General features: G+C 40.7%; 2 protein-coding genes and 1 non-coding gene across 14 annotated transcripts in view; 1 reads left to right on the forward strand and 2 right to left on the reverse strand.

Moving 5' to 3' along the window:
- LOC117602128 (uncharacterized) overlaps nt 1-24241 on the reverse strand; it is a 69584-nt gene that overhangs the window by 22593 nt on the left and 22750 nt on the right. The window lies entirely within an intron of this gene.
- Nucleotides 1-24241, forward strand: part of wge (BAH domain and coiled-coil containing protein winged eye) — a 66618-nt gene that overhangs the window by 9629 nt on the left and 32748 nt on the right. The gene's annotated exons all lie outside the window — the stretch shown is intronic.
- TRNAG-GCC (transfer RNA glycine (anticodon GCC)) lies at nt 9000-9070 on the reverse strand. Its single transcript has one exon. It is a non-coding gene; the product is annotated as a tRNA-Gly (tRNA).

A 24241-nucleotide genomic window follows, 5' to 3' on the forward strand; every position in this document is an offset into this window, starting at 1 on the left:
GGCGCACGATGCCGAAGGGCGTCCAACACGAGGTGCTCACTTGGGTGCCAACAGGCGGTTTTCGTTTGTTACCAAAAATTTGTAACTATACTCGTTCTTCAATTCGCCTTTCATCTACTCAATAATTCTCCCACTGGTATTTCGTATAATCAATGAGAAACTAATTAAACAAGGAACCACGTTGCCACCGCTCCACAATGAAAGGGTTAATGAATGATTCATACAATTTTTTTTCGCTTCTTACGCTTGTCTGTAGACGTACTTACGTAAACAGAAAGTGTATAAAAGCACTTTCAAGGCTCGGAGCAGCACTGAGTCATAACAGTGCTGTCCAGGAGAGGAATCCCTGAAGTTTAGTCTGACCATCGCTCTCTAACACAGTAACCGTATCCATACACTTATGGTACCGACTCTTTGACTTAGAGGCAAGTGTGTACGTATACTCGCATAAGAAGACAGCGAGTGTGGTGTTCATTCGGCCCCGAAAATTTTTTCACTGTGTCGAGGTCTCTTCCGTCCCTACAGTTTAGTCTCCCATCACTCGTCTCTTCCTGTGTTTTCGTAACACACAGACAATCTAATACATAGCTGTGCGGCTCCGAAATCGGCTCTGCTGGACAGAGCACCGCTCTGACCTCCCTCTTGTCAGAGGGAGGAGCCTCTAATGCGCTATGGTCTGCCACTATTCCTGCTGTCTTTCTTCGATCTAACACAGTTACACCCTTGCGGGGTAGCGATGGATATTTCGAAGCTTCTTCTTACAACTTTCCAAGCAAACTTTACATATTACAATAGCTACCCCTTATACGATAGCGATCCCTTCTACGAAACGAGGAATCGTCGAACATCGATTCTAACAGGGAACTCTGTGGTAAGAAAATTATCATGTGACTCTACTGCATCAACGGAAAACTGGGAAAATTATTGTTCGTAAGACTACTAAATTGTACGCGTAGTCTTTGGTGCGTCGCGAGACGACGCGTTAGCGTGATGCCAAGAATCTAAATGCGTATTCCGAGTGTGTTCGTATGTCGTTGTATGGCCTTGACCCTCACAGACACGGAAGAGACACGCGACGCAATGCCGGAAAGTTCTCCACTTTTACACGCTGGTAGATTTATATTAGCCGCGCGGACACGGAACTTATCCGTTCGGACAAGTATTCTTTAAACCTTTCATAAAGGATGCGCAATCGTTCCGATAATTTAAACCTCTTCGCTTCGACTGACGGATATATACCCTCTCTAAAAATGATCCGTCATTCAAGGGAGGCGTATATATACGCCCATTACAAGTAGTCAGTCGTTTACGGAAGGCGTATATATATATCCGCCCATTACAAGCAGTCAGTCATTTACGAAAGGCTGGTTCACTAACATTATTTTTTAATAAAGATAAAAAAGGCAAAGAACATAACATAGCAGAGATCTCAGAGAATTCGAAGTCCACTCTGTTTTTTGTCTATCTGAGAATGATAGATCTTTAGGCGATTTCAATGACCTATTACAGTAAGTCATTCCATGTTAAATAAAGGATTAAAACGACGACTATTACGTCATAAGAGATCCTCGAATTGACGTAACATTGCAATCGTTGAATCAGAATCATATGCAGAATGTAACACCATAATTCCCTGTTTCTTGGAAGAGTCCCAAACTGAGAACATCATCGAGTGGCTACTTGTAGATGGGACCATCCTAGCGAATGATAAGAATATCTGTATCTTATCTCTACGACAATATTAGAGAAAGTAAATCTACGACGGTACAATACTAAACTAGTCTACAATTTCTTCTTCAATCACAATTATCAGCTTTATCTCGATAATCCTAACGCTATAGAGAACATTTGGGAACCACTGGCCCATCTCCTGACCTCTTATGGCCTAACTGTCCGTCAATCATTTAAGGGACATCCTTCTGCCATCCCCAACCCTAACTTCTCCCTCGCTTCTATTCTACGTACGGCCCTTGAACAACGCGGATTTTTTCCTTGAAAAATTCGGAGCCGCGTTTGGCAGGGTTGAAGCACGTGTCATCCATAAGTCATTTGGTTGTAGCCATATTACGTCGCCGAGTTCATTAGGGGATTTGCGCTGGATCGAACAGATACGTTCATAATAACGTATGTACCGAGTGGTAATTTCTCAGTGGTTGACTGAAACTTTTGGATCCTTATGTAAGAAGACGAGTCTAGCAGGTTGGCAGATCCTCTGCGAATCTACTGCGAGAGAGTTCAGTACCTAGACACCGTATTGCCTCTCTATGTGGCAAGATTCCTGCCTCTCCGAGTAATAGGTCGTCATCCCCCGCCAGTCCATAAAGGCAGTATCACGCTATTTCTCACTCAGCGACGTGGAAGGGGATAGATAACAGCGTGAAATCCTAAAACGAGTAGTTTTGCCAAGCTAGAGTGAAGGCTGAAGGCGGAGCCTCGGATGGTAGAGGTGATTCGGTAGGGATAAAGTGGGGGGATAGAGAAATCGTCACCAACACAACTGTAACCACACTTCGGCTTTACTTAATAGTGGAAAACACACCAGCCAGAGACGCGAATGTGTCGCGACAAAACACCGACTACCGTGCCACGTTTGTCGCGCTTAACAAAATGTGGCTAACCTGAAACGGGCTTAAAATTGCATGCTATATAAACTCTAAACAGAGAAGTGGTAGGGGAATACCCCTACGCGTTCTTTCTCCCCACTACTCTGCACGCGCATGCGCGTTGCGAGCGTCGCTCTTGCCCGGTACAGCTATGCACTGTAAAAAGGCATTTATTTTTATACAGATTAATGAATTGCGGCTCGTTTCGCTCCAGAAACTAAGCGGGAAAGGGATGATTCTTGATGGTTATTTTGTAGATGACATTTGTAACTTCGGTTGATTATTATATAATCAACAGATACAAATTCCTTTTTTATTTCGCAGGAATTCGCATTATGATTTTGCAAAAATTATTCATTTTGAAAGTCTATATAATTTAAAAAAAAAAAAGTCAAATTGGTGAGCTCTTCTTGTAAAGAAGATGCACTCTGGACTGCATTGTAGGCATTTCAAAGCGGATCTGTAGACGTATTTTCTCTCGCGTAGAACCGTTGCTTTTATTTCGCAGAATCAAACTTTATAATCATCTTTCTCACGAGATACCAGACTGACGCGTATCGGTTGAACCTTGCGAACTCTAGAACACATTTAAGTCTCTCTACCTCTTTCTTTTCTCGTCTTCGCCTCTTTCTTCCTCTTCGCTATTCGAACGTGTTCGCGCGAAGTAACGAGCGTTTTTAAATTCAGGAAGGAGATGGTTGGAAGATTGCGAGAGAAGACAAGAAAGATGGTTTTCTTCTTTTCACTTCCTGTCGGAGTGATACTGCGAGTTTTTCCTCTATCGGCGGATATTAAGACCATGATATACGCGCCATAGTTACGGTAGTAATTTAACAATTTCCTTTCTCCGGAGCCACGAAAGCGCGAAATTATCGAGCAGCTACTGTATTAACGTTGCGTTACGTCCCTCTCGATATAAGTATTTTTCGCTATCGTCAGAAACGAGCAAGTTATTCAGGTAGCCTGTGTCAGATGTCCCATCTTGGCTAGTGATAACATGGAAGGAACGTAAAGGTCTGAAACGTTGGACGGAGCCAACCCAAGAGGCTGCTCTGAGAGAGCCACAAGAAAAGCATCGCGTTACTTTCGGTTCTGCGGTAGCATTATCCTAGTAAAACAAGTTCGACAAAGTGTTGCCTGGCCAGTGTTAGCCGTCACATTGTATCACTACGTATCGAATTTCTAAAGAAGTAGCGAGGACTCAAAGAAGAAGTTGGGATCACAAGATGATCGGGCACTGTCCCTAGACTTCTCTTGCAAATCGTTTCTTCCGATTGTTTATTGAATTATTCCTCAAAATTCTCAGAACGACTCGATAACACACCTATCGTAAATCGTTTCTTTTATATCCGATCGTTAGTTTCTATCACGAAATCGACATTCTGAACGTTATCGTTTACGACGATCGGTGAACGATGCTCGAAAGATCGTTCCGTGGAATCTTGAGGAGATAGAAATTTGGGACATCGCTGTGTGTGTGGCGAAACGGGCCACAGACATTCAACGACCGTTGAAAATCGATCGAGATTGGCATAGCAATTACCGCCTCGATTGCGCTTCCATTCGTGATAGCGATCACGCGCAGAATGCCGTGCAAGCGTTCGTCAGCTAACCCTTCAAACAGAGGGTGGCCGGCTCGTTCTTGACCCATACTAAGGTTTCACCAACACGTATTCCGAGTTAGTTTCATTATTTAGAGGTATTTCCATATCTCCTGGATGGCAGATTTTTATTTCTCCTGCGGTGTGCCTTCGTTCCTTGCATCGTCATTTTCTCTAGAGGAAGTTAGTAGTACATCCTACGCCGGTATTCCTGTGATAACCCCAAAAGTTGAAAGGGTACCGGCGGCCCACACTGGGAAGGGGTTTTAGCGGGTAGGGTGCCACTCCGAATTTTTTTCGCGTGGGCGCTACGAGTCCCATACTGCCCGGGCGCTCCCTAGCCGAATAGTACGAAGGGGGTCAACCTGCGCGTACGTAACAATATTTCTCCTCCGGCGTTACAAAAAAAAAGTTAGTAGTACATCCCCTCCCGAAGATTAGAAGAATGCGAAGGGGGTGAAGGATGGATCGAGTTAACAAAAGAGTACTAAACGGGAAAGAAGCAGCATGAACGGGTAAATGACTTGAGCAAAGAAAGGAAGAATGTGCGAAATAGGGGGGATATTTATAAAGGGTAAGAGAAATTAGAGCATGCACGATGTGCTCCAGTCAGTCTCCCATAGCGTCGCGTAATCATTCCCAGCATTTCCTAGAACCATTGATAAACAAAGCAATGAGGTGCAGAAACGAGATCCCTAGGAGGGATCGCTGCTCGGCGCTGTACAATAAAATCGGAACTATTTAAAATATAAAATTATCCTTCGAATCTAATTTCATAACCATTACATCATCTATAAAATGGCATGGATCTCTGATTATGACAGTTTGCAAGGGAATGTCGTGGAATATAGGGAAAGACCGAGGTTGATAGAGCGAGGAAGAACGACGAGGGAAACGGTACGTGACCGAGTAAGATAAAGCGTTCAGAGAGGCGCAAGATACGACGTAAACGACACAGGCAAAGATCCCCGTATGTGTGACATGTGTGCTTGTGACCGCGTGGGTGCGTACATTGCCGTCCAGAAGTATAAGGACACTTGCAACTTTTCTCGATTATGTAATAATTTGTCCGAGTTATTGGATCAAGTACACTCTTCATCTTTCGTACACATATTGGTAATCGGGGAACGTTATCGCGAAGCGATGAATTAATTTGATCAACGTCCGAGTAATTAGAAAGGATATGTTCGTTGTTTCATTTATAACCGACTGGAAGAATACGAAAGGGTACCATCGAATTTGGTGACAAATTTTCTAAGCGCCCTAATACTTATGGAGGACAGTGTACGCGTACACGCCCGCGGTGAATTCTTCGTTCGCCGCTTTCTTAAGTGTAGGAGGGCTCGGATTCAAGCGTCACCTACCATATACGACACGCTACTCGTGTACAAAACGAGCGCGCACGGTACGTGCGTGGATACACTCCTACTCTTGCTCTCCCTTCCTTCGTCTTTTCACTCTTTCCTCCCTCTCCTTGTTTTTTCAGCAACACTCTTTTCCACTTTTTTCCCCCTCTACATATTTCGCTCTTTTTTCCCGCCTTTTTTCTTCGCTCCGCCGTGCCTCACGCTGAGGTAGAATTTTAAGAAATGGTCGAAAAAAGATGGGAATCAAAATTTAAAGTTAATGGAATTTTGAATGTATATACTAGATTCCAAGATTTTCTGACAAACTATTATACTTCAAAGATATAAAGTACCCTAAGTCATAGGGGAACGCGTGCATCCGTGGGTTCTTTAAAGGTCTGATCGATCGCACACTCTTTTTCTAAAGTAGTTCAATAAGATTCGATATTTCGAATGGATAAAAAAATGGCATGTTGAATTTTTTCCCCATTGGGATTTTGTGGCGCACGGTGGCGATGTATGCCCGCGTACTCCGTTCCACGGACTCGCTTCCAAGCGCATGCGTGTACACGTTTGCGCGCGCATACAAAGACGCGATATCGTACTATGGTATCTCTGCTTTTGCTGCATGCCTGCGCTATCTCCCTCTTCTTTCTTCCTCTTCATCCTACTCTACGCTTTTTCTTCTCGCCACTTTTTACTCCACCTCTTCCCCCGTGGTCTTTTCATTTCCCTGTCTCTTTGTAACTCTTGTTGTGCAGTTTCTCCCTCCCTTTCCCGTCCGCGAAAGCGCGACAACGATACTTATCGTTTTAATTCAATTCCATCCCACCGCGTACCCTTAGAATCAGAGAAACAGGGGGAGAGAATGTTTGACGATCTTTGTTTTTATTTCTCTATGGATAAAATAAGGGCAAGGGTGGCGGGGGAGTTAGTAAAGTTGTAGAATTATTTGTCGGAGCTATGATGGAAAGATAATGACGTTTGATACGATTCAATTTTGGTAGGATTAGTGGCGAGTGCTACTTAAGGAAGTCGAGTACTTGGGCTAAAATTGATCTCATGTGCAGGGAGCATAGGATTATAAGGGAGACAAAGTTTTCAAACCGTCTGAGCATTATTGGATTATCAGAGTATCAGAGTAAACGTTACTGAGGGAATTTAGCCTCTCTACGTTCGCTTCTCTCTTCTTTGCACATTTATTTCTGCAATGTAGCATAATCCTCTCTTCTCGACTTATAAACGTTAGTGTTTAACAATTTTATTCATTATTTAACACCCTTATTTCCCTCGTATTCGGGAATAATTGTCGATATCGATGACACGAATTCTTGGGGCTGTTGATCGAACGAAGAAATTCTTATTCTGTTCCATAATTTGATGGCGCGCCATCAAAGTGCGATACAGGTCGCGTACGGAATGAAATTGCAGCAGCCCCATAAGGTTCATCAATTAACGAAGCTAACTAGTCTGCTACGAGGCGTCATCGATACCTTTTCGCCGACAAATTTTTTGTCCGGCCAGATAAATACTAGCCACGACCGACCAAAGGACTGAGTCCTTTCGAAGCGACACTAACGAACGTTTGTAGGCTACTAACGAAGGTAGAAAGGAGCCTAATCGACGAGGATCTTTACTACTGCCTTCCTTCTCTCTCTCGCCCTCTTACCAGTTTGATTTCTTTGTGAAGAGTACCGAAAGATAGACCGTACCACCTTCGTTCGCGTTGCAAAAGGCAATAATCCTATTATGGCGAAGGCTAGAGCGAGGTAAAATAAAAAAAAAAATGGCAAGTACTTCTTCAGGGCTTGTGAAATTACCTAGCAGGCCTCTTAGATGGAGAGGGTTGATCTCAGGTCAGGGGGTGTAGATGGTCACTGCAGTAATGAAACTTATAGGGGTACATGGGTATTTTGGGACTAAAATAAAGGGTTTCTTTTCAACTACCTTAACACGTTCAGGTCGTCTTGGGTAGATTTATTCGTTGCACTGGGATAAGTAGTTTTAAAAGTCTCGAAAGTGCTGAAATATGATTAATAACTTAAGACGTCTCTAGTTTGTATGACATGTCATAAAATCACAACCCTAAAGTTGTTAGAAATTTAATGAAACAGAACGCGTTGAAGCGAACGCTGCAGGTGGTGAACACCATTCCGATCGAATGACGCATTAGAAAGTAAAACCATCAGAATCGAGTACTCTTCAACTAAAAATGTACAGAGCGAAGGTTGAAAGTTAGTTTTGTTAAAAATTTACGAAATTCTGTTTAAAAAATGTTAACTCATTAGCATTCTATGCAACTTTAGCGGTGTTCAGATGTTTTCCGATAAAGAAACGCTGAAAACTTCTTCGCGTACACCTGATATTAAAAATTTCGCCAATACACAGTCAAATTGATTTCTTTTTCCTCTCGTGACACGTGTCTGTTGGCCTGAATGTGTGGTTGGTAAATATTTCACGCGCGTTTTATCATTATCTTTTCTCATGGCAGATGTACGAGTTACGCGATCAGTATTTTTTACATGTCGCGGCTGTATAATCATGGCTTTCAATGGGATCGTTTGTTCTCGTGATACTCGATTCCTAGGAACCAATTGCGTTATTTCTTTCGTAATGTTCTTAGAAGAGGTGCTGGTTAGTTTAATCACTGCCTGCCGTTTCTACGTCGCTCCTTTACTTTGTTCTGCATCCTGTTATCCCGGAATTTTTCTGGACATACTCCGCTTCGCGCAAGCGCTCAATTCTTTTACACGTTTTGGAATTCAGTACGTACGAGGTACAAAAGGCATGTAATTTAGAACTGAACTCTGATTTCTTTGGTCGTGTATCTCGTTCCTGAGCCACACTGTCACAGAGTTCCAAATGTTCGGGAAAACATTCAGTCGTCGAACCTGAAATGAAATTTTAGCGAGTAGAAAGTCTATAAGAAAATGAAGTGTTATGAATAATTTGGAAATCTCCGTTATTTGAAATTGTTATCGATTACGATTCTGAGCCTCAGACTACCAGGGTATGAGTTAGCCCCTTATTTCACCCTATTTTTACTTCCAACTGTATTAATTATGCAGAGGTGTCCTAATTCGCGTCCATATTCGTTTTTATCCTCGACGAAAGAACTGAAGTTCCTGAATTTAGGTGATTTATTTAAACTAATTTTAACACAAATTATAAGGTCATCCTAAGAGATCTCTGCTCTATTTTAACACTAGAACTACCAAACCGGTCAAAATGAGTGGTTTCAAGTTTTTTACCAAGGTATTTAATTTTCTGCATTATTTTCAACTTAAACGTAAGTGTGCATCAAACGTTGGTAGTTCTAGTGCTAATACCTTTTCTGCATAAATAACGATAGAAAACGCAGGCAAATAGAAATGCTTGTAAAGTTAAATTTAAAAATTGTATAAATAAATGTCTTTAGAAAGAAAAAAGAACACTTTTCCCACAAGGGTTGCATCGGCCGGGAATCGAACCCGGGTCGCCCGCGTGGCAGGCGAGCATTCTACCACTGAACCACCGATGCTGGTAGCATACGACTAATAGGAAGGCTTTGAGCTGGATGTTCTAATCTCAACCCTTTCGTATCTAACGAAGCACTTGTAACGAAAAAGCCTATTACAGTAAAAGCTGGATATATGCAACAGAGATTGGGATCCAAACGTTGCATATATTCAGCCGAGGTGTCGATATAGTCACTTCTGCAGAGAGTGCGCCCTGTACGGGATGTCTTATGTGATTGGACTACTTTAGAGCTCCATAACAATAGAAGATAAAAGACGATGTTAAAATTAAGAAAGAAAATGAAAAATTTCAGAAAAAGCATTGACTTCAAATTAGAATTTAAAGGATTAATTAAGGAATTAGTTGATTTTTCAGTGTTTTTTATCTTTATGAATTTATGTCATTCTTTCATTTTTGATTTTACCTCACGAACCGAGATTCGATAAAATTCTGGAATTAAAATCGATTTCAGAATTGACCGATGGCATTGTTGATAATCGTTAACGAATGCCATTCAACCGGGCGGTATCAACGAAAGAGACGTTAGCTGGGACGTGAAATTCTCATTGAACGCATTATGCATGTGCTCGTTGAACTGAATTAAGAACGAAGCTGATTGTTATCTGTCGTCAATTATTCATCCACTTTTAATGCATATGGAACGGCGTGTGCCCTTTGTTCCCTTCGAAAGTCCAACAACTTGAAACGAGATCACGTTATGTGACACGCTCGTTCTCAATCATTTTTGAACGACGTTAACGATCTTCTTTTCTTTTTATCTGAAAATATTTGACGATAACATTATCGTCAATATAATAATACGAGATTGGATAATCCGTTGCTTTTGGTTATTATCAGCAAAATTAGCAGATTTGTGAAAAAATCACATCGTCTGAACAGACCATGGTATTCCTTTTTCTTTAATTTTCTTTGGATAATTTTCGACCTCACCACGCAGGGGTGTACCGTATGAACGTTTCTCGCACCTGTGCTTAACCGGTGATCTGATAACGACTAACCACCCCGTGGCAAGGGCGTCAGATAGGGTGGTAATGCGCGTGGCTGGATGCTCCTTTAGAGGCGACCCTAAAGGCGCCTTTCCGTTTCGTCGACACGACACACGAGCTGCCTCGTTTCGAGGAAGCATCGCTGGTGGAGTTGTTTCCTATTCGAGCGTGATAACGGCATCGGTATGCCGACTGTTAACTTTAGAATCAGAAGATCTTGAACTGTTACAAGAAAGTCTGATATTTGCTGAATCCACCAAAGTTTATCATACATATTTTCGTTTGAAAAAGATTTTGACTCTTAATCCTCGGATTCTTTTATGCATTATCTTTATTTTTAAAATTTTACACTGTTCCTTTAAAAATTATATATATTGTAATAAGTACAGGTAAAAGAATAAAAGTAATGGTCCTCCGATCTTAAGTCCTCCGTCCTGGTTGATCGATCACTTCCAAGAAAGCTCGCATTATTTAACTGGCGATCTCGAGATGTAGAGTCTGCGAATGCTGCCAACTAGCCTTCTCGAAAATCCTCGAAATAGATTGCCGTTTTTCTTCTGGTGCAGCTCGTTTTCGCGAGCACCGTAGCAGAAGTGGAGGGAAAAGAGCTCACCTTTCCTTGGACACCCTCTTTGTTTCCCTTCGGCTCCTATCTGCGTGAAATCGTGCGGGATCAAAGCGTATTTTACATCTTTCGTATCCATAAGAACTTGAAAATTAAAAATAAGGAAAAAAAAAAAAGAAGAACCATTGCGAAACTGCACTATTGTATTTCAAGAGAATTTTAAATTATGTTAGTTTTTATAACGAGTTTTAAAACGAATTTCTCTTTCTTTTGTTTCAGGTAAGACAGACCCCTTGGCAAGTACCTGAAAGTTAATTAAATTTTGGAGAACAAGGTTGACAAAGGTAAAATTATAAAATATACTAACTTCTAATTAACAGCTGAGTGGTAAAATTGAAATTCAATTATTTTTATCTTATGAAATCGTATCAGAAATTAACGATTAAGTTATGACACGATTGTGACGAACTTCTCTTCTTTTTTACTTTAATTTGAATTCATGAAATCTCCCGGCGAATTCGCGTTTCTGCGTCGAATTGGACCCAGCGTGATTCGAAAATCGTCAAAGACGGGTTTCGCTAGTTTCGAAGGGGTGCGTCGCGAGAAACGCGCGTGGGATAGATAAAATTTTGAACAAGAGTTACCATGAGGGACGTTTGACGAGTGGTCGACCTTCGCTGTCTGCTTCCCTCTCTCTTCTTCTCTTTATTTAACAGTCAGACGGCTGAAGGTTCAATAGTTAGGCGATGCTCTATCTCGGCCATGAGTGAAACTTTTTATTTATATAATACATCAAAAGATAAACTTTCTTTACGGTATTACAATCCCAGCGTCTAAACAAAAAAGGGGATTGTTATAATGCACAAAAATAAATCATCATAGTAATAATAAAACAAAATTTGAACTATATGCAGGATGTTCAGTGAAACGGGGTTTATTTTCAATTTTCTTGACTGATATATAATTTTTTGCAAGTTTTTCAAGTTGTATTTCAATTTAGATAAAATCATTGCAAAATGATGTCACTGTAAACAAAAGATAAATTAGTACAGTGTATAAAAAGTTAATTCCCAGGTGTTTCTTCTGGTATCTTCTCTTCTTTTTGCTTCAGTTTGAATTCGCGAAATTTCCTGGTGAAATTTTCTCGTATTCGGGATTATCCAGTTTATAATTCGATACAATAACATTATTTTTGTATAATAATCGAAAAATAGAAAGAATCGAAGTAAATGAAAGGAAGAGGGGGTATTGGAGAAGAGAAAAAATCAGAGTACGGAGATACAGGAGGAGACGAGTGGAGCGTGGCGTAAAAGGAGTAATAAGAGAAAGATGAGAGGGAAAAGAGGAATAAGAAGAATAAGAGTATCCAACCCTGCCGAGAGACCCTCCAAGCGAAGGCATACAAAAAACTTTGTCTCTCTTCTTCTTTTCTTTCTTACGTATTTACTCGCTCGCTCAGTCACTTAGCGAGTCTCGTTCCTCAACTTCTTTCTTTCTTTCTTTTTTTTTCTTCATCTTCTTCTTCTTCTTCCTCTTCAGAGCCTCGATAGTGACGTACATAGGAAGAAGTTAAGCGCAAATCGTCGACAGATGATCGCGGCGCCGGTAAAAACGATGCTTACCGCGAAAGAAACACCCTGATAGCTTTTCAGACAATCTCCACTTCCGGTTTCGATCACTGTCAGCGTAATATGAAAACCTATTTCCCTTTCTTTCTTTATCCTGCTTATCGTCCGTTACTGTTCCGTCTTTGCTGATAAGTTTTAAGCCTGCACCTTTGATACGACGATAAATAATAAATTAAATAAATTCGTAAGGGGATGGGGTAGGTCGAGTCGTACGTAAAATGCTTTTAACTTTATCCCGGCGATGAGACGAGATCTTGATACCGCGTTAAACGCGACGTACGTATAGGTAGCACACGTTGATGAGAATTAAAAGTAAATTGTGCCGCGGCTCGGCGATGACTGTCGTCGACTATTGTAAGTGGAAGCACGTCTAGACGTGAAAATGCGATGGGAAAGAGAGAGTTTTTTGATGTACACGAAAACTCGTGTACCCGCGAGCGAACGCGAAAGAACGTTTGCGAATTTCCCTGCACGCAGACCACGGTCTGCGAACTCTCAAAGAATTACGCAAAACGTGAATTTCGAAAAAAGAAAAAAGAACACTTGAATCCATTGACTCGCGATGCGATCGATGAATTTCATTTCAATACGAAATTTTCCTTGTTTTCTGATACCTTGTCGCGAGGTTCGTTGCGAAAATCGATGGACACCGGAGAAATATTCCACGTAGCAAAGACAGAATACGCCTAACGATTATTTTTTTTTTCACTGTCACAAATTTTGCTCCACCCCGTCCATTAACGAGAATTTGTGGTTTGAAAGTGGAAGATTTGAAGAAAGGTGGAAGGAAAGTCACGCGAATGGCATTTCTTCACGTTATTTATCGCTGAGGCGTGCTGGAAATTCGACGATAACTCGAACTCCTGATTATAAAGGACAACAAGGCATTAAGGTGGAAACTATCGTAATCACTGACCCCTTGTAATTACCGTACTTCCACTTCCGTGCAATGACACGCACGATTCAGGCATTCCTGAAGCATGGAATCATTGAAATCGCGCTAGCCTGACTTTCAACGCGGACATTGTTTCGTTTTCAGTACGGTGAAAAGTCATCCTATTATACAGGGTGCATCTAAAGTAACCACCCGTTTCAGTAGAATACCGAAAAATATCCGATAGAATAATATTAAAGAAAACTATTTCTTTTTGCAAATTTTCAGGGATGATTTTACCCCTTAAATTAGAATTTTTGATCTTGGAAGATTTTTCATTTTTTGATTTTGGAAATTCGAATAGTACCCTGAATCTCTACGGTAATCTGACAAATTGAGTTATAGCGTTACTTTATGGAATGATCCGATACACGACTTTAGCCATTTTTATAATCACCGACACGGATAAAGTTTGAAGGAAGCGACCAACGGATAAGAAAATGAAGGAGCGAGAGGGTGGAGGGACGGGATAGAGAGGCAGCGAGGAAAACATACGCGGAGCATCGAGCGAGAAAGGAAAAAGGAGGGAGAACACCGGTTTAAAGGGGGAGATGAGTGAAAAATTCGGAAAGACCCCGAAGAGGTGGCTGAGAAGACGAGGCAAAAGCACAAGGCGGAGGTGGAGATAGAGGCAGCGCGACGAAGAAACTAGAGGTGGAAAAGAAGGAGGTGGATAAGGAGGAGGAGAAAGCGCCTCTCGCGCTCTGAAACTCGTCGTTAAAGCGGATAGAATACTGCCACGACCACGTCTCTTCCTTTCCTCTGCCTCTGTTCGCCTACCTCGCCGTCTATCCCCTTTATACTCGTTGGAACAGCTCCTTCTTTTTCATTTTCTATACAGGGTGTTACAGAAATAACAGGTCGAACATTGTTTTGTCTCATAATTCACCGGTGTCCATGGGTATCTCCCCCTGGCGATAGTCCAGATACGAAAAGTTGGCTAGCAGAAGAAATGCGGGCTCGATTACTTATAGAGAACGGTAAGTTCGCCTTTTTCGATAAAAATATATAAACAGGGTACGCGTTAACAAGTTCGAGTCTAGGGTAGCAGGTGCAGTACGCCGGTGATAAGGCGAAATCGTAAAATCGAACCGTGGAGAAATGACGCGATTGATGCATTTAAGAATCCATATTATTGCTACATTAATCGGCATCGTGCAACAAAGAATTTTTTATTTTTAACAATTAACCCTTGAACAGCGGAGTGTAGGTCAATCGAGAGCGAAACTTAGGATTGGGAAATTGAAATTGGGTCTCTCTCCATGGTCCGCCGCGCCGTCCGAGGATTAAAGCACTAGCGTAGGGCAGTGATCATCGATTCGCCGACGAATCATTAAATCCTTACGAGTTTATCAAGAAATCAAAATGCAACCCATTAGTTTTTCTAATCGAATCGAAAAGTGTGCGTTTCGCGTTTGTAGGTTCATCGCTGATAGTTTCTTACCTCTCGTTCCCGGCGCGTACTATGAAAAAGTATCGAAGGCAGCTAGTTCTAAGCTGGTTATACATTACCGTTCGTCATCTATATGCAAATGCGAGGACTAGCCGATTAAGAAGGCGGAATTCGTAATGGTTTGGTGAGCAGCGGCCGAAAATGGGCGACCGGTCATTCGTTAGCTAACGATAAACAGGTAGATTTGTTGCTACTCTTTTCTTCTTTTCTTTTTTCAACGCGTAAATTGCGTCGAGTCCATCCTTTTTTTTTCCTTTTTTTGTTTCATGTCATTCATTCTCGACATATATTTTTAGCTACCTATTTCTTATTTGTCTGTGTAATCGATCATTCATTATTTTTCTACCGAATTAAGATCGCATAACATCTAATAAAAATAGAATTCTCGAGTTAATGACTATACCGAATGATAAAAGTCACTCAAAGTTCATCACTTATGTAAAATGCAAATGTCCCAACATTTTTTATATAGCAAATAACATATGATTTCCAGGCTTTTTCCTTGTTGCCGATCGTTGGAAGAAAAAACAAAAATGATTTATTATGTGAAGCCGGTAAGGTGACGCATTTCCGCACGGTAATCAATGCAACGCGAATGAAATCGTGATTTGAAGTCAATCGAGCGGAACGAGTTACGCGATTGAAACTGCTTATCTAAAAGCGATAAAGCCTTTGAAATATTTATAATTCAACGTGCAAAACTTTGCGCGTTTGATCGCGCTATTGAAAAGGAGGTTTTTCGTTTCTTCCGCATCTTTGTGTTTCGTTTAACAATTTCTAGTCTCTTCTGTGTCGGTTCTGACAAGTTAACTCGTCATTTGTACTACTGGCGTACTACTGGCTACAAATATGGAACTATGCCATTTAAAATAGTTCAAGTTAATAATTTTGTAAGTTAAGAAAATATTTAAAAACGGTGGAATTAGGTTGGACACCCTTTACATTGAGCGACCCAAGAGGCAGATTTGACCATTTTTTAATTCGTAGTTTTGTTTTTGAAATATAAGTGATTGAAAATTGAGTGTTTACTATTGGATGTGTATACCATTCAACTGGCAAATGGTTGAGAGAAAAACACACATGAAGGCTACGTACACACACCGAATATCCACTTTTCAATCGCTTTCATTTCGAAAACGGAGCTGCAGATCGGAAAATGGTCAAGGATTTTTCCATTTATTTTATCGCGGAGAAGCTGCGGTTGTCGGTCATGGTATACTTTTAATTTTTCCTAAAATGAAAAAAAAAAAAAAAAAAAAAAAGAGAAATGCTGGAATAACGTTCTACGTTTCAACCGAATCTAAAATCAGGATTCCTGAAAGGAAACCGCCTGCGAAGAAGGACCCGTTAACGAGCAACAATAACAATCAATGATTTCCTTGAAGTCCTTCAATCATCATTAACGAAAACCTTCTAATTAATTTTGGTTACCTATTTTTCTCAGAATTTCTCCACAACATTCTCTCCTCGTGTCACTTATCTTCATTTTACCGACCAGTGAATATCATCCCGCGGGTATTACGTTGATAAGGTACTATAATTGAAGGGGATTAGATAAGAGGAAAGTGCAGTAGGCGTGTGTGCAATGTTTAATTAAATAGTAAGGAAAAGTTGCTGTTTCACGATCCCTAATGAAATTTAACTCTTTAATCGGATGTAAACACGCTTTTCCACGAGTTACATGATCATTTTTCTTTTACCATAAATAGGAATAACTAAAAGGAAAAAAAGTACAGGACATTTTAACGTGTTAATTGCAAAGGACTTTTCACTTTCTTTTCCTCTCTATAATTTATCAGTTTCTCTGCGTGCATTTCCTTTGAGACAACCTGTACAAGCGAAATTGTGTTAGAAGCTTCAGTCTGGACTAAAGCGAGCACAAGTGTGCTTTTTCCAAATTAATGAACCTAAACATTGGACGTCGGTTCATTACACGATTCGAATGGCACGAAGCGTCGTTCTGTGCTGAGTTCATCGTATAATAGCGATGATGTAATTCCCAGATGCGTGCGTATCTCTGATCCAGGGGGATAGGCGTTGTTTGTCCACTGTTACATTGTTTAATAAATAAATTTGTATTTCTCATTTAGAAATTTTTGCTGAAATTTTAGTCAACAGTATCAGTACCATATTTTTTTCAAACAGTCACGATGGGTCTTTGCTACTTTGTGAACATTTTTAACGTCTCACAGGGTTATTATTAAGAACACGTACTACCTTATAAAGAACACTAAATTTAGCGCAAATGATTTATTGCGGTATAAGAAAATTTCGAATATGGCCGGTTAATGTCATCTGCACGACCACTGTAGGGTTTAGCCGTGTAATTACGGAAGCCCCTCGATAATTCGCCGAATTCGGTGCTTTAGAGGTAGGGCCTTTCTAAGAAATGGGAAATTATCGTGTTCTCTTCGTAGTTTGTACGTGAAACGACGACGGTGTGACATTTTTCTCGCAACTACCCCGGTCTTGCGTTTGACGTTAAATTCTTTTCTGTAATCAACCCGATACAAACGTTTGTAAATATAAACTTTCTGACTGAAAGCTACACTGCAGCAACGAGAGGTGTAGGTGAAAGAAAAAATTTCAGTCTTCCGCGAGAAAGGGCTCGTAGGGATTAATGAATCGTGGGGAGGATCAGTGAAACGAGTGGACGCTGTCAAAGTTCTGGGGGGGTGATTTTGACAAGTGTGCGGATGCACGCGAAACAGCGGGGGTGTTGCAGCAGCGATTATAAGAATCGTGAGCGATGGATATAAGGGTGGGGACCGGTGAGAAAGAAAGAAAGAGCAAAGGGGTGGGGAGAACGGTGAAGGTGAATGCGAATGGGCAGCACAGGGTGTGACGCGAATGAATGCGAACCAGCGCCATTTTGAAAGGTTACACGGTAGGAAAAGTGGTTTGCAAAAATATACCTAGGGATCGGTCGTATCCGTAAAAGGGGCGATCCTTTTTGCTCAAATAAATTGAAAATGAACATATATTTTTATATCGGACGAAATTTCGCGACTTCTTCCTGTCGAGGAAAACGCTGACCAACACATTTGTATGTCTAGGCTGCAACTTTTCCAGCTAGACTTTAGACAGATTTTACTGTCGTTGTTATTCGAGACGGCGTGCGAACAGCGACGACTAAAAATGGCGAGAAACGTAAACGCGGCTACGATACAAATGCAAAACGAACTCGATTTACATAATGAGCAATGTAATTAGCGCGTGTCGGTGAATACGGTAAGATGACCAGCGTAAACGGGAAGATGTTCCACCGTTTTCCTTGATGAAACTTTCGGCGTTTTCCATGATACATGGTGTTGATTACAGATTTCAAGTATCCATTAACCCTTTCGCTATCTTAAGGTATCCCCTTAAATTATTCAGCTTTTCAGTTATTTCACTTCGAAGGTTTATTCTTAGTTGTTTGAAGAATATTGCACTTTTTTTAAGGGTTAGCAGCAGATCTCTCAGACTCGTTTAAACTAAACAGCTTTTTAAAACATATTTAAACGACAAATTGAATAAATGTTTATTGCATATCAGATAACGGTGAAAACTAGCCTTGCATGAAAAACGCGACTTCCTGGTTGAGAGGATCCGGGTCAAGTGGCCATTTTGAAACAGAAAAAGAGAAAATCTGTCGATCGATCAAGAGTTTATAACAGTCGTGCGATTTTTTCGAAATTTTTTTGAAAATTGAAAGAGGATCTGAAAGTAAAAAATTCCTGATTTTTTGAAAATTTTTAACAAACAAGTAATGTCAGATTTTAGATGTTTCGAAATTTTTCATTTAATAATGTAACAACCTCTAACAGTTTCCTGTGTGAAATCTTTGGGAAATTCGTAGGAAAGATGCGAAAAATTCTGGTTGCAATTTAATTGCAACGCGGAGTAGGTGGTGGTGTTATAACTAGTTAATTGGTACTTCGCTGAGAAAAGGAAGGTATTTCGCTGGTATGAATGAAAACAAGGAGAGTTCGTTGTTCTCAGACTTTCTCTGAATCTAACAGCTATTCGTTTAAGTAATCGAAATGTATTAACGAGCGAAATTGAAACCATTTATTTAGAGCATTCGTGAAATTTCATGAAATCTCTTCTCTCGATGCATACTATTTTCTCAAACGTGAAAATACTTCGTAATAGTTCTAGAAGCTTATCAATACAATTACATTTCTCGCAAATATATGCAGCATCCTGTAAACGTTTGTCTATTATTTGAAAAATATGAGCTATCTGAAAGTCAGTAGCAGTTTTTCCTTCCACCTCGCTGGAAAACACCCTTAAGCGGGAATCGAATGTTCCATCGACGATCAAACTTGCTTTTCAAACTTCTTTGTATTGTAAAGGACCATAAAAAAGTGGTTTTTCCTTCAAGGAGAAGAAAATTGATCGTAAATTGAAAATCGTTCGCGTTTGACGAGGAACAAAGACCTGAAAAACGTGCCTTTGAATGAATCATCTTAAATCAATTCTTTGGATCATTTTGCATAAAAAAAAAAATCAAAAAAATTCAGCAATGTTCTCAAGTTTTTTATGAAACATTTCAGCACGTAGTAAAAGGGAAAATAATGCAGACCATAATGTGATGACATTATATTTCGTAAATGCATAATTATCCCCGTACTTATCATAGCGTGTACTTATAAAACATTGAGAATGTTTGTCACGTGGGCGATGAAATCGTAAGAAAAAAAGATAGTATTTTTGACGAATCACCCCGTAGACAAGGGTAGCATGGAAACGCACGTTGTCCTTAGAGGGTTGGGGCGCCAGTTGCCTAGCGACCGCTTCTGGGTACCCCCGTAATCCCCTCGGGGCGTACCCTGTGCAACAACCGTCAAGCATTTACTCGAAAACGCCTCGAGTCGAATCTTTTCCACTCATACGACAAAACGTTACTCTAAATCCAGCCTAATTGACCTAATTTTTTACACGATAAATCGCTTGAAACATTTCGAGCTGTGGAAATCTTTATCTACGCCCAGACGTTTCAGTGGAGTACTTAAAACCGAAAAGCTAGCTAAAAATTTGTTGAAACTAAAACCAGTTTTCATAACTGTTTAAGATTCAGCATTTTTTTTTTAATAAAATTATAAACAAAAAATCAGTCTTATTATTTTTGTATATCTTCTCTGTTTCCAAGCAAAGCGGTTTTATAAAATAGCACAAATCGTTCTTTACGTAATCTTGATTAAAACTTTTCGTTCGTGATAGGGTCACTGTGATAACGTTAGTCAACCACCCACCGGTTGACCTAGAAATGACCCTTGACCGGTGGTTAAATAACGAACGAGCACTGCAACGAGTATAATATCTGTTACCTTTATGTATAATCTGAACATTCATTACAAACATTCTCTGTAGATCAAATTTGAACATACTAGAGACCACTGTACTTAAGAGTTAGGTCACCAATGTGTGACATTGACAATCAAAGTGTTAAAAAAATGATTTTTACACTTGGGTAAGAATTGCCACTGCAATTCATTGCCTTTCATTTGAATAATGATGTGTCGGTGTTCAAACGCGCGATCACGACTTTTCCATTCACATTGTACCTGTTTTCTTGCTGGCTGAGACCTTTCAAGGATCAAGGATCAAGGATACAGCTGCCTGGTTTTCCTTAGGGAAACTTTCACTTGGCCAGGCGGAAAAAGGAACGGCCAGATAGCTCGAGCTATCGCCCCTGATCGTTGTCCAATAATTATCTTTATCTTGCTCGATCCTTGTCATTATCGTTGCTAGGCGCGATCGTCGAAGCAGCACACCTAGTCTCTCTTTCGCTGTCTGGAACGTCGATAAGATCTTGTTTATCGCTTGTTGGAAAACAGCCGGCTGAAAATCCTCTGACAACGCCTCAAACGTTGATGGAAGAAGAATTATCGCGAATACACACGGTGTATTAGAAAATGAAATTGAATTTGAATTCTTCTGTCAAACCTAGTAGAGTCATTTCAGGTTTCAAGGTTCACTCGAGTATCGAAACTCGAATTATTAACAATAATTAAATTTCCAATCTCAAATTTCAAGTAAACGAAGGGTAACTCGTTGACCGATCCTCGTATATTGATTGCTTTCGTGGAATATATTGATGATCTTTTGAGCGCACCGTCGTACTCGTATCAAAGCTTAACAGTTTTTCTCTTTTTTAGAAAACTCCACTCGAGGTGCAACGTGTTTCGTTATCGAGAACTCGTAACCAAGGTTTGCCGTAAAGCGATATACATCCTGGCAATAGAACCGCGTTTTATATCCGAACTTTCTGAACATGATATTATATTGTTCGCAGTTTCGTTTTCAGTAAGGGTATCTAGTAAAGCAAGTAGAAAGTTTAAAATATAAATTAAATAATTATATTTTTAATAACCAGCAGTTGAACAGAGGAGTCTGAATGAACCGTGATCGAAACTTACAAAATAAAATTAATATTGAGTCTTTCTCCATGGTCCGCCGTCCGAGGGTTAAAATTATAACGCGTCATATTAACATACGTCTATTTTACTAGAAACGTATATCGAATCGTGGCAAAATAAAATATTTGCTGAAATCGTAGAAATGGAATTGGACCCGCATCGGGCTATTTGTATGGTCGATGCAGCCGCGAGGGGGATGCTTAAAGGTTCGCCTGTCCATTGAACGATCCTGATGTTGACCCTGATCCTGGCAAAGGGATAAACAGAGGACTGGGTCCTGGAATGCTGTATCCATACAGGGTGTACCATGCAATTGGACCAAGTTACAGCTCTAAAACGTTTTATAGTTACAGCTTGGCCCAAGTAGGTGAGACACCCTGTATACCTTCGAACAGCTATCTCCCTCTCTCCTCTTTTGCTTTCTATCTCTTTCCTTCCCACTCGCGTTTTCTTTGTCCCTTTTTATCTTACGTTTTCATCCCTCGTTCTTTATCTCTCTCATTCTTCCGCTGCCTTATCAGTGAATCTTACAAGGGAAGCTCATAAACTTTAGGACCCCCATTAGCTGCAAACTTTGCGCAATTATAAGGTCAGAGGAAAGTAATAATTCCACGGGATCATAGCGTGCGTTTTTTTGAAACAAGGGCGAAATTTACGTCTTCTTAACTGGTTTGATGTAAGGAACAATTTTGTTTCGCCTTTGAATTCGCCGATTCGCGTACAGAGGACGAATGAGCACCCCTGATGGACACGGGAACCGTGACCACGGGGCGAGTAAACAGGCAAGATGGAGAGAGTAGCCAAGGGAAAAAGCGAGATACAGGATAAGCAGTTAGAGAGAAATGGAGAATGGTGTTTCGGTGGATAGGTAGGTACTGCGGACCTGGCCTGGGTCCCTGTAGGACCCTGGTTAGGTCTCGGCTTAAGGACCGACCATTCCAGTAACGTGTTCCCTCCTCGTCAGTGGCAGACCACGTATTTTCTGACCAGTCTCTTTGTCCATGGAGGAAAAATTCCTCGAGTGGTTTTCCATTATTGAGTCGTAATCGGATTTCTTTGGGGCGTGGAAGGTCGTTCCAGTGTACCTCGTACGAATGCTTCCCTTCGCGTTTGTTAACGCATTCCTGTGCGAGCCATTCCGCGTCAAAACGCCCCGACGTAGCGGTCATTGTCACCGATTTTCTTCCAACTCCTAGCGTTTCGCTTGAAAATCTTATTTCAATCATTTTTAACCATTTTAGCACGAAGAACGACTATCGAATTGAGAATCTGCCTGCTGCATCGACTGTATATCGTTATTAGATTGCACTGGCCTAATTATGTTAAAAGGTACTCTCTCCTTCGTTAACGAAGGGAAGGTAAACATTAAAGGAATTTTAATGAGATTTTCTTGCACCCGATTCCCTTATTAAAGTAATAATTTTATTATGCTACGTGGACTATCTATAGTTTCCTATAGTTCGAAACTTAAGCGCATTACACGTTACGTTCATTTACTTTGTTTTTCTGAAAAACGAAAGTAAAAATAAGAAAATTTGCATTCCACGCCACTTTCGGTTTATTTCTCGTAAAATTTGTGTGTTCAAGTAATATAAACATGAGTTGATTAAACGATTAGATTAATTTGTGTGAATTTCGAGCGTTAGTCGTTGTTTGGACAGTCGTACTTTGCATAAATTTCTCGATTGTTTCTCGATAATTTATCGAGCGGACAGGGGATTCGACTAGTGTTCCGGATTTATCGTTTAACCGATAAGAGAATCGATGGTTGAATTTGCTGTGTGGTAGAGAAAAAATTTCTACCTGGATTGCCCTTTTTACAAATTAATGTAAACAAGAATACGTATCAGATGGTTGCATGCAAATGTCAGAGCTGGAGGGACAAAAGGTCTGACATAATTTTATGAAATAAAAATATCTAATGACCTAACACTTTCGAAAACTGACCAGAGTTTCTTCGAGTCATTTGACGATATGGCTGGTGGATGATCCACGAAGGGAGACACCCAAAGATAGAAGAGACTCGTAGGATCGTGGCAGTGTATGTTTGCCTTAACAATCAGTCGTCTGTTGACTCAAGTGGACTGTTAGCGAGACATCGCTAACATAGCAACGTGCCAACATTACGAGAACCGTCGACCATTTTCCCTTTCTCGATCATACAACGCCGTTGGCAAAGACCGCGACGACTGGAATGTAATAACTAGACTGTAGTTTCGTACAGGCTGTACCACAATGCAAGGGCAAAAGGAATCCAGCTATTGACAACACTGAATCCACAAAATTTAATTGGTCCCAGTTTAGGGAACAAGTAGTATTCCCCGTCATAAATAAAAATAGGGGTCTCCTATTTACGAGCCCTCCTCTTCACAAAGAAAAGTTGACCTTCTTGAAACAATAGCTAACTGTACAACAGAAGAAACGTCGATTTCTTGAATTTAGAGGTCTGTCCGCATTTCGAAGAGTCCAGTACCACCCTGGTTCCTATTTAGTTAGGGTGCGACCATCGGAGTATTAATTTTCGGGAACACCCCAAATTTCTTCAGCATCGCAATCGAATTACTATCGGACAACGCCATCTGGAATAATCCCGTGTCAGTACCACCTGTTCTCTCGTGAAGAGCCAGGAGAATCCATGGTCGAAGAGGAAGACAGTCAGGACTTTGGCCACGATCGATTTCGTTGCAGCCTCGTGACTCATCTTCCTAGCAGCGAATCGTCAGTCAAGGTTCTTCCTCGTAAGGAACTTCTTCTGGCCAAGGTCTCTTCTAACCGCAACAATGAACGAAGAGAAAGAAAGAGATCCTTGAACGTTTTTACGCTTGCTCTCCAAGAGGTATTCGTCTATTTTGTACGCCGACAGAAAATGGAATAGTTTCCTCAATTTTATTACCGTCGTTCGGGTCGCGTATACCCCGGCACAGTAAGAGGGTTTAATTATTAAATATAATTTGGAATACTTTTACGAAACTCTGAACCCACTCGCCCTTTTCATAATTTGCTTGATCGCGATCTCACGGAAGGTTCATAATTCAGTCGCTTTTATTTCTTCCGGAGTTGCTTGTTTTCTTCTCTCTCTCTCCTCTCACCGTCCGTCTTTCCATCTCATTGACACTATTCATTAGGTTTCCTTCGTTCGCGTCTCATCTTTTATTCATACCCCCGCGTGTACAGGAAGTTCAAAAAATGGTCACGCCAA

Source organism: Osmia lignaria, chromosome 13 (assembly GCF_051020975.1).
Source record: "Osmia lignaria lignaria isolate PbOS001 chromosome 13, iyOsmLign1, whole genome shotgun sequence".
NCBI lineage: Eukaryota > Metazoa > Arthropoda > Insecta > Hymenoptera > Megachilidae > Osmia > Osmia lignaria.